The following is a 10,915-nucleotide window of genomic DNA, read 5'->3' on the forward strand; positions in this document are numbered from 1 at the left end:
TTATAGCTGTTTAATAGCGGATTGTGGTTTTTACTAGACATTTATCTTCTCTTTTAGTGTATATAAGATAAGTAAACATTATGTGGTGTAATTATGTTATGTTGAAAGCACTTTGATTTTGGGCTGGTTTATTTTCCCTATTTCTGATCTCATTTCAAGCAGCTAAGCTGTCCATTTACATGATGGGTGCAGTTGCCACCCAAATGCCGGACCTGAGGATGTAACGTGTGACTGGGGTTTCTCCCGGAGTCACCGCGGCTGGGGTCAACATCTCTCTAAGGGATAACCATCCCTACCGCTTCTCATATTGGGGAAGCATGTAAGTCTAAACAGGAGCGGCTGAGGCGCTAGATCATTTGAGAAGCTCAGGTAACTTCTAGCTCCAGACCTGACTTAATCTTTCTCTCATTTCTATATAGTGAAACTCATTTTAATCTCATATAGCTGCTTTGGTTCCTCTTTGGCATTCCAGGTACACTAAGCAATATACTCTTCCAGGGTTGGCAGCTATCTCATTACAATTGTAATGATGCATCACCAGACAGACATGCATGAATGGAACACTGTTTGCAAAACCAAAAACATGTTTAGGGTATTTTTAGGTCCTATTAACTTGGGCTCCTGTTCCCTGACATCACGTGGAAAGATCAGAATATGGTCGTAACTGAAGAAGGTCTAGTTAGTCTTGGATCCGTTTTAGCCCTTAGTGTGACTACTCTTTTCCTTTTCCCTTTGACTTCTTTGCCTCTGCAGAGATCTAGCTCAAGTTGACATGCTGAAAGTTGTGCCATGATGTTGGATTTCAGAGAGGACAGGCATCCCAGGATCAAGGGCTCTTGAGAAAGAGCTGCCACCAGCAACCAAGCCATCCCCTATAGATGGAAAAGTTGTGCTCTGCTGGGATAGTTGCTCATGGTGCTATTCTTTCACTTTTTTTTTTTCCTCTTGGAGGTGATTATAAAGTGGATCTTTTGTTGCATAAAACAGTGAAGCAATACAATAAAGCCTTTTTTTTTTTTTTAATGTGGCATTAGGAAAAGTTGAAGTTAGTGGACATCCATTATGTAGTGATCCCTTTGTCTTTTGTCCTTATTGTTTAGCATCGCATATAGCATAACCTATGTGAGAAGAACAAAAAAGGGAAAAAAAAAACAAAAAACCTCTCCTTCTGCCGTGGAAGATGCTTTTCTTCCTTGGACCAGAAGCTTCTCTCCTATCACTAGCCAGTAACAACCCTTCTGTTCATCCTTATGTCAAAGCCACACAACTGAGCTAATAGAGATCTCTGACAATTAGAGATGAGCTGAAATGATTTGGCAAACTCCGGGTGCTTCTGAACCTGAGGGTGTTCTCGGATCCCTTTGAGTGTATCGGGTGTATTGCCAGCCCCGCACTTCCCACATCCCCCTTCCTAATGGGGATAGAGCAGTTGGGAAGTTTGGTCCAGCTGGCCCCGGAGGATGGAAAAGAAAGAAAGGGGGAGTCTTGATACAGATGCAGCTTTTTCCTCCGAGGCTGCTCTTTGTTTCTTGTTCTTGCCAAGACATCCCAGGCATTGTCAGGTTTCTTCTGTCTCTGCGAGATGAATGCAATTGAATAACCAGGAAAGTCTATCTGTGTCTTTAGCTCACATCTAGCTAGATGGGGTATATCTGGAGAGAGGACGTCAATTGAACAGACAGGACAGACCATGCATAGGATAACAAATGCCTCATTAGGGTTGGTTGTTTGGTTGTTCTCTCCTTTTCTTAAGGGTGCTTTTTTTTTCTTTTTCTTTTCCTTTTTTTTTTTTTTTTGTCAAGACTGATGAAGCATTTTTTCCTGTTCCTTGCTTCCTCATTGTCTGAGGAAATATGTTGAAATATCCTGAGATTCTACTTATACCAAAATTTAATAAGGCAAGTAGTGTTGGATGTTCATGTTCCTGTTTATTCAGTTTGAGACTTTTTGAAGAGAATCACTTAAAACAATATTCTAAGTAACTGTTCTCCAAAAGCAACCTACCTTAAGGTGCCCCAAATAAGTGCCTCAAAGTTAAGAGGGTGCAATGGGATGGTCTGTCACTAGAAGATGCGATTGGTTGATGGCAAAGCTAAGGCCAGAAGCTTAGCGTAAAAAAGCAGTTTCCACCTTGAAAGACTGAGTTTACCTTTTATGCCTGTCACAGGCCTGTGCCAGCCACAAAATGTTTTGTTCTGTTCAGACTAGCTATTTGTTCTAGCGCGGAGGGAAGCTAGTTCCCCAGCTTCATTAGGGAGCTGTGCTGCAGGAAAATTGCTTAGGGAATTTTAGTAGATCATTTGAATTCCTGGGAAACTGAAATGAACAGGTTTTTTTTAAGGCTCCAGGGTCTGTCCCTCTGTTTCAATATGGCATGGAAATCTGCACTTCAGCATTCACATCTCTCAAAATGTCTGATACTTGTGCAGGACTTTGGAAGTGTCTTAGCCTTTGGTCCAGTAAAACTCTTGTGTCATGTGCGAACTCATATTTATGAAAATAGTGGTGGGGAAGAGCAGCAGGTGGCTGAAAAATAGACACTAGCAAATTTCAATTTGCGTTTTGTGGGCCTGTGAAATGTTTCCGTCCAGCCTTTAGAAACGTAGAGGGGGACCATGCTGACAGTCATATCTTTGTTGTGGGTCTTTTTGGAGTTTCAGATAACCTAAAGTAGCTTGAAACATGTGGATATTCCAGTCTGTATCCATTCTGTATGTATAAAATTGATGGCAGGGCAGCATCCTGACACTAATATCTTTATCTTACGTAACTGCACACGCTTTGCTGTGAAGAACATATAAAACCTCAGACCAGAGCCAAGGCCCAGAGGTAATCGGACAAAAAATTGAATGGCTTGGCTCCATCATTTGCATCTTAGACCCTGTGAACATGTTATATGTACTTTTGTTCTCTGTGTGTGCAAAGAGATCAACATTAATTTTAGAGCTGATTGCCAGTCTATATTAATAATGTCTAATGTAGTGTCAGTTCCAAGTCTTGCTAGCCGTTCATTTTTCTGCTTCTCTTTCAAACATAATGCACTGAAGACCTGATCATAGTAAACGCTACTTACTTAAGAGCCATTCAGCCAGCCAGAGAACAGCAATAGTACCTCGTCATGGTTGAGGCAATGATGTCTCAACAGCAAACACTACAGATATGACTTGGAAATTCTTCTTAGGCTGAAAACAGTTGCTGGGGAATGCTAATTTTATATGGTTTTCTAAATTGAAAAAAAATTGAGTGAATGGCAGTAGATTTGCAAATAATTTGTGGATGGAAACAGTGATAGAATTTCTCAAATAATATGTTCTCTATTAATAGTTTGCTGTGCTCTACGTAGTTACCAAATGGCCTTGATTTTTCCATTTGCTTTTGAGGAAAAAACTGTTTTATTTTATTTATTTATTTTTAGATCTATCCTTTTTCTCTTGCACAGACCATTGTTTACTTTTGAAATGGATGAAAGATGAATTCAGGTTACGTTCTGACATTACAATGAAACTGCCAATAGAAATCAATGACTTGTCACATGATGAGTTAGTGTTTATAAGGCAGCCTAACAATGTCCCTATATCTTCAATCTGCTTCATCGTGCCACCCTCCTCGGGAGCTCAGCAACTGTTGCTATAAAAAGGTGTTGTTACAGCTAAGGGGATTATAGTGGAGTTTAATAAACCTGGAAGTTGAGGCATGGCACCCTAATATTTGCGTGAATGTTGTAAAGCGATGGGTTGCCTGCAGAGTCTGATATTTGTATTTGCATTTATTGACCCTGTAGAGAGGTAACATAAACAGAAGCAACAGAGGTCAAAGAGCGCACCTCCAGCTGCTGCAGGTCGCCACTGAACGGAGCAAGTTTGCATCTTCTGTGCTGAAGTACCTGTCCTCCCAAAGACCTCTGCTTATTTGGCCATGGTTACTTTCTAACGTTAGCGCGGGACCGTGGCAGGATTATTTAGTCTTGGGTGCAGGTTTCATGTGGTGCCATCCACAAAGGGTTTTTGAATGACTGGTGTCTCCCAGACGACCACTGGCAGGGCTGGTGATGGTGCTTGTGGCTGCTGGACGGCAGCGTGCCATGGAAAGTGGTCACTGATGGAGCGCAGGGGTGCACCCCGCCGTGCCCTTTCCCTCAGTGCGGTCCTCTGAAGAAGCAAGGACATCAGCCTGTCTGGCCTTCAGCCAGAAGGGTGCTTTCCCCTCATCCAGAGGGACGGTGCAGCCGGCTTGCTCTGCTAGTACCACCCCCAAATTCGGCCAGATTGTAAATTACACAATCTGGCTTCAGATTGTTTCCGGAACATAAGTGCCTTCAGCTTAAACTAGCTCAGCCCCGGAAAGAGATGGCCCAAAACAGAAATTATTATTTTTATTTAAAAAAAAATACCCCAAAGAACATGATTTATAACAAGATACGGGAACAATTTATTCTCTCTCTCCATGGATTAGAGAGGTGGTACTTGGAGCAGCTTGTTAAACAGAAGTGCTTGGCCCCTGGCCTTGCACTGCTGTTTAATGATCCACTCTTCATGTGCCACCTCTCTAATCCATGGAGAGATAGGTACAAATTGTATCTATAATGTTATATTACTTAACAGTATAATGTATTATAAATCATAGAATTGCATCCCTGCCTTGTAATTGGTGAGATGTGTTGCATGAGAAATCCCCTAATTCAATATAAAGTGGTTGCTCTTATGCATAACTACCTCTCTGGATCAAACCAATTCAGGCCAGAAGTGGTGAGGGTAAAGTTAAAGCTTTTTTAATTAAAAAAAGCAAAAATATGACTTGGAATAGCTTTATGGGCCCCTCATTGGCTTTATAGGCCCCTGCCCTCAAACTACTGTTTAATAATCCACTACTTGTGTGGGGCTCCTCTGCCTGCAGCGGGAGCTGGTCCCTGCCGCACGCAGCACGCTTCTCAGCTTCGGCGCTCGCTGTGCGCGTTTGAGTGTTTGTCTGTGATTTTTTTAGGGCACGCGACACAGCACCGCGTCTCCTGCCCCACGCAGGAGGGTGCCGTGTGGATAGATATCTATCTGTGGTATTATTCTCTTGGCACACAGCAGAGGAAGAAGGATGATTTCATTTGCAGCGATAACCAAATCTCCAGTATTCAGAGAGAGGCAAGGAGGAAGGCTCTCTTCAAAGCTCCCCCAGAAAATCCTGGCAGACGGTCCGAGCTGGGCAGAAAGTTGCACAGTTCGGAGAGGGAAGAGTCCTCTGCCTTGTGTCGCCCGTAACCTGCGCCAAGTGGCTGCACTGGTGTTATCTTCGGGTTTTGTTGTAATAGGTGTTTGGACCACGTGGGTACGTGATTAACCTTCTGGGTGTGTGTAAGTAAAACAACACTTATACTGAAAACGGAGCATTGTCATGGGAAATGCGTACAGCTCCAACAGTAGCGATATCAGCTCCACCAGAATAGCGGAGGGAGGAGAGCTTTTTAAAACTAGTGGGTATCCAGCCTGATGCTCTTAAAACATGTTTCAAGCTCTGTAAGAAATTCCCTCTGAGCTCAAGTTTTTTTTTTGTTTTTTTTTTTTTTTTTTTTTTTACCAGTTCCTCTTCCTTGAGGCTTTGCTCCAGGGTGTCTCCAATGGGGTCCCGTTCCCAGTCATTTTTCAGGAGGTGGATGTCAATGAATGAAACTCTTCCTTGTTTTGAGGATGAGCCCACCCCACTGTTGTGCAAGGTGCTCCGTGGACACAGAGCACAAGACAGCCATGGCTGAAGGGCATGGGCCATGCAAGCAGCCCATGGACACCCTGCGGGTAAGAGGAGGGCACTGTGATGGGAGAAAGAGATTTGTCTGAGGTTGCACAGCAGCTCTGAGTCCAAGCTGGGTGCTGCATCACGCTGGGGATGCTTTTTCCTGTGTGTTGTTCATCTTGTACTTGGACTTGTCCTCTTAAGTTGTGGTGGATCCTTCCCTCTGCAGGAGGGAAGGACCAGTGTCTGAGATGTGGAGTTTAGAGATCTATCTCCCCTTTCCTGTGCACCCCTCACTTTGTATGGTACCCATCACAGTGATATTTGGGCATTCTTGCACAAAGTACGGGTGTGAAACGTAAGGTGCAAAATGAGACCCACTGTCCTCAGTCTAGAGCAAAGCCAGTTTCTTGTCTTTTGAAAGTGACCAGAAATAACTACTGTCTCAAGGAAGACTTCAAAAAAAACTACCAAAAAATCTCTGTATTGTATAGCACTTCATCAGTAAAAGAAATTTTTTCCTGACCCCACTAGTAATCCACTAATTTCCTAAAGCAGTTTGAGTGATTTGATTCTGTGATTTATTCTGTTAAATTGTAACTACAGATGTCTCCCCAAATAAATAACTAACTTTTCTTTAATAAATAATAGATAAACCCTGAAGCTAATTTAGACAAACCATGCTTAATTAAAGCTGTGACACCAAAACAATTACCTCTTCTTTTCCATTAGAAAATGCACTTGTGGCGTTAAAAGAAAATTTAGGATAAGAGTTTGTCTAAATTTGTGAAGGAAATATGCCTTATGAAAGGCAAAGAAAGTAGCTAGTAGTTGCTGTAGTAGTAGCAGTTGGTTCTGGGATCTTTCAAGAGAGGACAGCGTGAAGGGTCCTGGCACTGCGGCTGTGGACACTAATGGGAGCGCTGGCCTTGACCTCTGTCCGCTCGTGTTTGGGCCATGAAATAAAGACCTCTCCTCCTTCCCCGCGTGCTCCTCCATGTGAGGCCGTCGAAAACCTCCCTGTGCGACCTCTCCCCTTGCCCTTCCTTTCCCACGTAGCCTCCTCACAGACAGCGGCAGCTGATGTGCCGTTTTTCCTCGATGGCCGTGCGGTTGTGTTGGGAGGGTGTGTTTGAAGGTGTGGGCGAGGAGCACGTAGCCCCTACCCGTGCGCCTGGCGGGAGGTGAGGCTGGAGGACCCTCAGGAGTGCTCTAGGGACACCCAGGTCTCTGCAGCTGTTCCACCTCTCCGTTTTGCCCGGCTCCAGCTCTCTACCTCTGCGCCCCAACATGGGGCGTGGGGAGATGGTGTCATGCTCCATCATCATTTACAAAGGTGGAAAAGCTTGGCAGGCTTAAAATGAAGAAGAAAAAGAAATAAACTCTTTGGACCTCCTAAAGGCTTTAGGTAGTCAATTTGCATTGGAGCAAGGGAGGGACAGGTCGCTTCCCATTTCAGGAAGGTGTTGTGGGGTATGTTAATGAGGCGAAGCGCGAGTCTGGCCCTCCCCATCTCCTGCTGAAGTCACAGGGCAGCCCGAGTTACTGACTCAGACAAGTTACTTAATCTCTTGCACCTTCTCACGTAAAACAGGAAGGTAAAATGCTTCCTTTGTCTGTTGGAGGAGTGAAGGTGGGGAGGCAAAGGGTTGCTTCTCCCCCTTTCTGTATACAGCATCCGTATTGCAAGGGCTATACCCTTTACTAGGTCTTCTGGAGACTGGAAGGAGCTGGACTGTTTGTGTTCAAAGTTTGTTTTTCTTGGTAAATAATATGTAGCAAGAACTTTGGAGATCATACCTTTATTTGAAAACAACACGTTCTCTCTCTCTCTTTCTCTCTCTCTTTTTTTTTTTTTAATTTGAAACTGTAACAAAGTTGGGAAATGCAAAAAATTGACGCTAACTCCTGCAAGAGGCCTACAATTTCAACATGCTTCATCCTTCATCCTTCAGCTTCTTTTTTGTTTTAAAATTTATTTCTCTGAGGTAAAAAGATACCATCAAAACTAATAATGAAATAGATATTTTTCGACACTTTTTTTTCACCAAGTAAAGCTGGCAGAATAATGGCAATACTTTTCAGAGTAATTAGATGAGATTGTTTTTCACCCAGGCCTTTTATATTTAGTTCTGTGGTACCCAAGTTTCCTTCCTGATCGAGTTGTTTTGCTTTCACTGGGTGTGAATCACCTACAAAACTAATCTGTTGTTATACATTTCCTTCTCACCTCTCCTTTCTAGTTGGGTTTACCCTCTCTTGCAGATAAAAGCCTGGGATAGGGGAAGAAGGAAAAAAAAATCCTCACGGATTTTTCACTGAAAGCTCCCAAATAATTCAGCCAGCTGGGGCAGCGTACGTGTCCCTGGTGTGGTGGGCTGCAGCTCGCCCCTGCCCGTCCCGGGGGCCGGGGAGACCCTGGGGCTGCCGGCGGCACTGCCGGGGGCTCCCCAGCCGCCGTGCGGGGCGAGCAGCTAACCGCTCCGTCCACGTGGGCTGGACGCTCGCCAGGAATCAGGTGGCCACGTGCTCACCTGGGCGCACCGGGTGAGTCGAAGCCCCTCGCTACACGAGGGCGTAAATTAAAGGCAAGTCTCTGGGTTTTCCTCTTGGCTGCAGGCAGGCGCTGTAGCTCACGGCGATGCTTTCCTGCCCGACGCGCACCTGGGCCTCCTTCCTCATAAACCCGAGCGGAAAGGGGGCAGCCTCACGAAACAGAATTATGCAATGGCCAGATTAGCCAAAAATGCTCTTTCCTCTCTGAAATCTAATCAGTACTCACATCGTACATTTGTAAAAATGACTGCCTAACAGGTGAAAAAATCTATTTCTCTAGCAGCGTGCACTTAGTCTTAAATCAATCTAATGCGGTAGAGGTGTGGTTTTTTTTTTTTTAATTCCGTCTTTGTTATTTATTTGCTTTACACAACAGCACACTTGCCTTTAGCTCTGGATAAACCAGACCAAAGCGGTGGGGTGCTTTGCTTTCCTACCTTTCCCTGCTCTGTAGCGTTATTGCAAGTGTGATGTGGTGCAGATTCATTTTATGGAACAGTTTTATATGCATTCCTGCATTATAAATAGGATAATGATTTGGAGGATTAAAGGTATGGTCAGAAACTTTTTAATATGATATAAAATACTTGCAGTGAGTGCAGCCCTTTCTGACCCTCCAAGACCTCCATACTGAACATACAATAGCAATAAATCCTGGAGTAGATTAAACAATTTCCCCATAGTAATGTGTCTATTGGAGTTTCAAATAACTCAGAGTAGCTTGAAACATTTGGATATTCCAGTCTGTATCCCTTCTATATGTAGAAAGTTGATGGCAGGGCAGCATCCTGAACTTTGACTCCTTGTAAAAGTTTAAATTGCTGCCCTGCTGGGCTGAGTGAATGCTAATTACTTTGCCTCTTACAATACGTCCAGACTACTTATTTAAAAAAAAAAAATCCCTGAAGACACTGCTTTTGCATGCCAAATATATTGCACTCAACAAAACACACAAAATAGCAGGCCTGTTTGCATACAGCTAATGCAATTGCAAATTTGATATTTAGCAACCTTTAAAAATAACTTCAGTTTTGCACTGCTCATGTGAAAATTCCTAGCAACGCCAAGCAGCCCTTGCTTCACTATTGCCTGTAGCAGCAGCTGCAATGCACAAAAGCCTGGCATGTTTCTCCTAGGACCACAGAACATGTCCCTGAAACAAAGATTGTCTCAAGACTGATTCTGCATACATCTGAAATGAGCAAGAGTTTTTTGCAATCAGTTAGGAGGATTTTCTGCTGTGCTCATACTAGGGTGAGCATTCGTCATAGACGTGTTCAAAATAAGGACAAGGCTGGAAACTATGAAGTGATAGTCAGACAGGCTGTTTATCTTACTGGAGATTCTCAAAATCTTTGATGCTTTCTAGATTGCTGGAATCTAATAATCATTAACAATTCTGTAATAACAATATTAATTACCAGAGAAGCTGAAGTTCAGCTGTGATTGTTTGGTTCCTTTCAGCAATCATTAAGCACAGTTAGAAGATCAGAAGTGATGAGCTTCTGGCAGTGTATGTTGTATATGGGCCACTCATTGGATCGCTGCTATAAAGCAAAGAGCTGTGGGCAAGGGTGACATTTTGTGGAGTTCATGCTGCAGACTCGGCATCAGCTTATCCTGCAAAAAAGCTGATGAGCCAACTATGCGAGAATAGCTTGTAAGTAAGGACAGACAAATTACTCTAGGAAACAAGAATCTAAACAAATTTTAGCCTCTGACCTTCAGTTTTGCTCATTCCTCAATTGTTACTGTGGGAGCTCACTAGACTGCAGACTTGAGAGCATGCCTAATTGCCATTTGTTGGCCACTTGGACTTTGTACTGGACCACGCTAATAGCCTAATGTTTTCCTAAACTGTGGTGGAAAGCGCAGAGATTATGGTCACGCTATTTTGTCGTGGACCTTGAATCAACTAGAAAGGAGTACTATGATTTTGTTCCCCCCTCATCTCCCCGTAGACAGAGAGAAACTTGGTGTATTTTCAGCCAGAATGACCTTATTCTGCATGGCAATAACACCAAGGATTTGGTTTTTGTTCAAGAGTACTTGGGATGCTAAGCTAAGGGGCAAGAGCCCCTAGAACCCGGGGGTTCTTGCCCACGATTAATATGTTTAACATAATATAGTTGTGTCAGCACCTGCCCCTCCTAACTGCTTAGCTACCTCTTATCTGCTACGGCTGCCTTTGACTCTTCTACTGTGGGCTATGCCATTACTTGCTTCAGGGAGCTTGCGGTGTGGTCCCTGTTTTATACTAGGGCATGTTCTACAGTAATGAGAGGGTTTGAATTTCTTTGGGCTGAGGCTTGCCTAGATCAAGGGATCTGGGAGAAGTTCTTGGAGGTTTCTTAGTCACTAGGCTGCTAGGAAAAAGTGACTGGCACCTTGTTCTTTCCCTTCCACTTTGCCTTTTTTAATAGGACTGGCTGTGGCTGCTGTGATTTATGTGGAAAGTGAGGCTGTTGGTATGTGGCAGGTATATTTCCAAGGAAAGGCATCAGAAGGAAAGGCCCACCGCCTAGAGATCGAAACAAACTCTAGGCACGCTTTGTCTTAATGGAGTGGATCACAGATGGGATCTAGCCCATTGTGTCTAGCCTAAAAAGCCTTATGGGGAGACTCGGCAGGCCACACTGTG

The sequence above is a fragment of the Struthio camelus genome, chromosome 3 (assembly GCF_040807025.1).
Source record: "Struthio camelus isolate bStrCam1 chromosome 3, bStrCam1.hap1, whole genome shotgun sequence".
NCBI classification, from domain to species: Eukaryota; Metazoa; Chordata; class Aves; order Struthioniformes; family Struthionidae; genus Struthio; species Struthio camelus.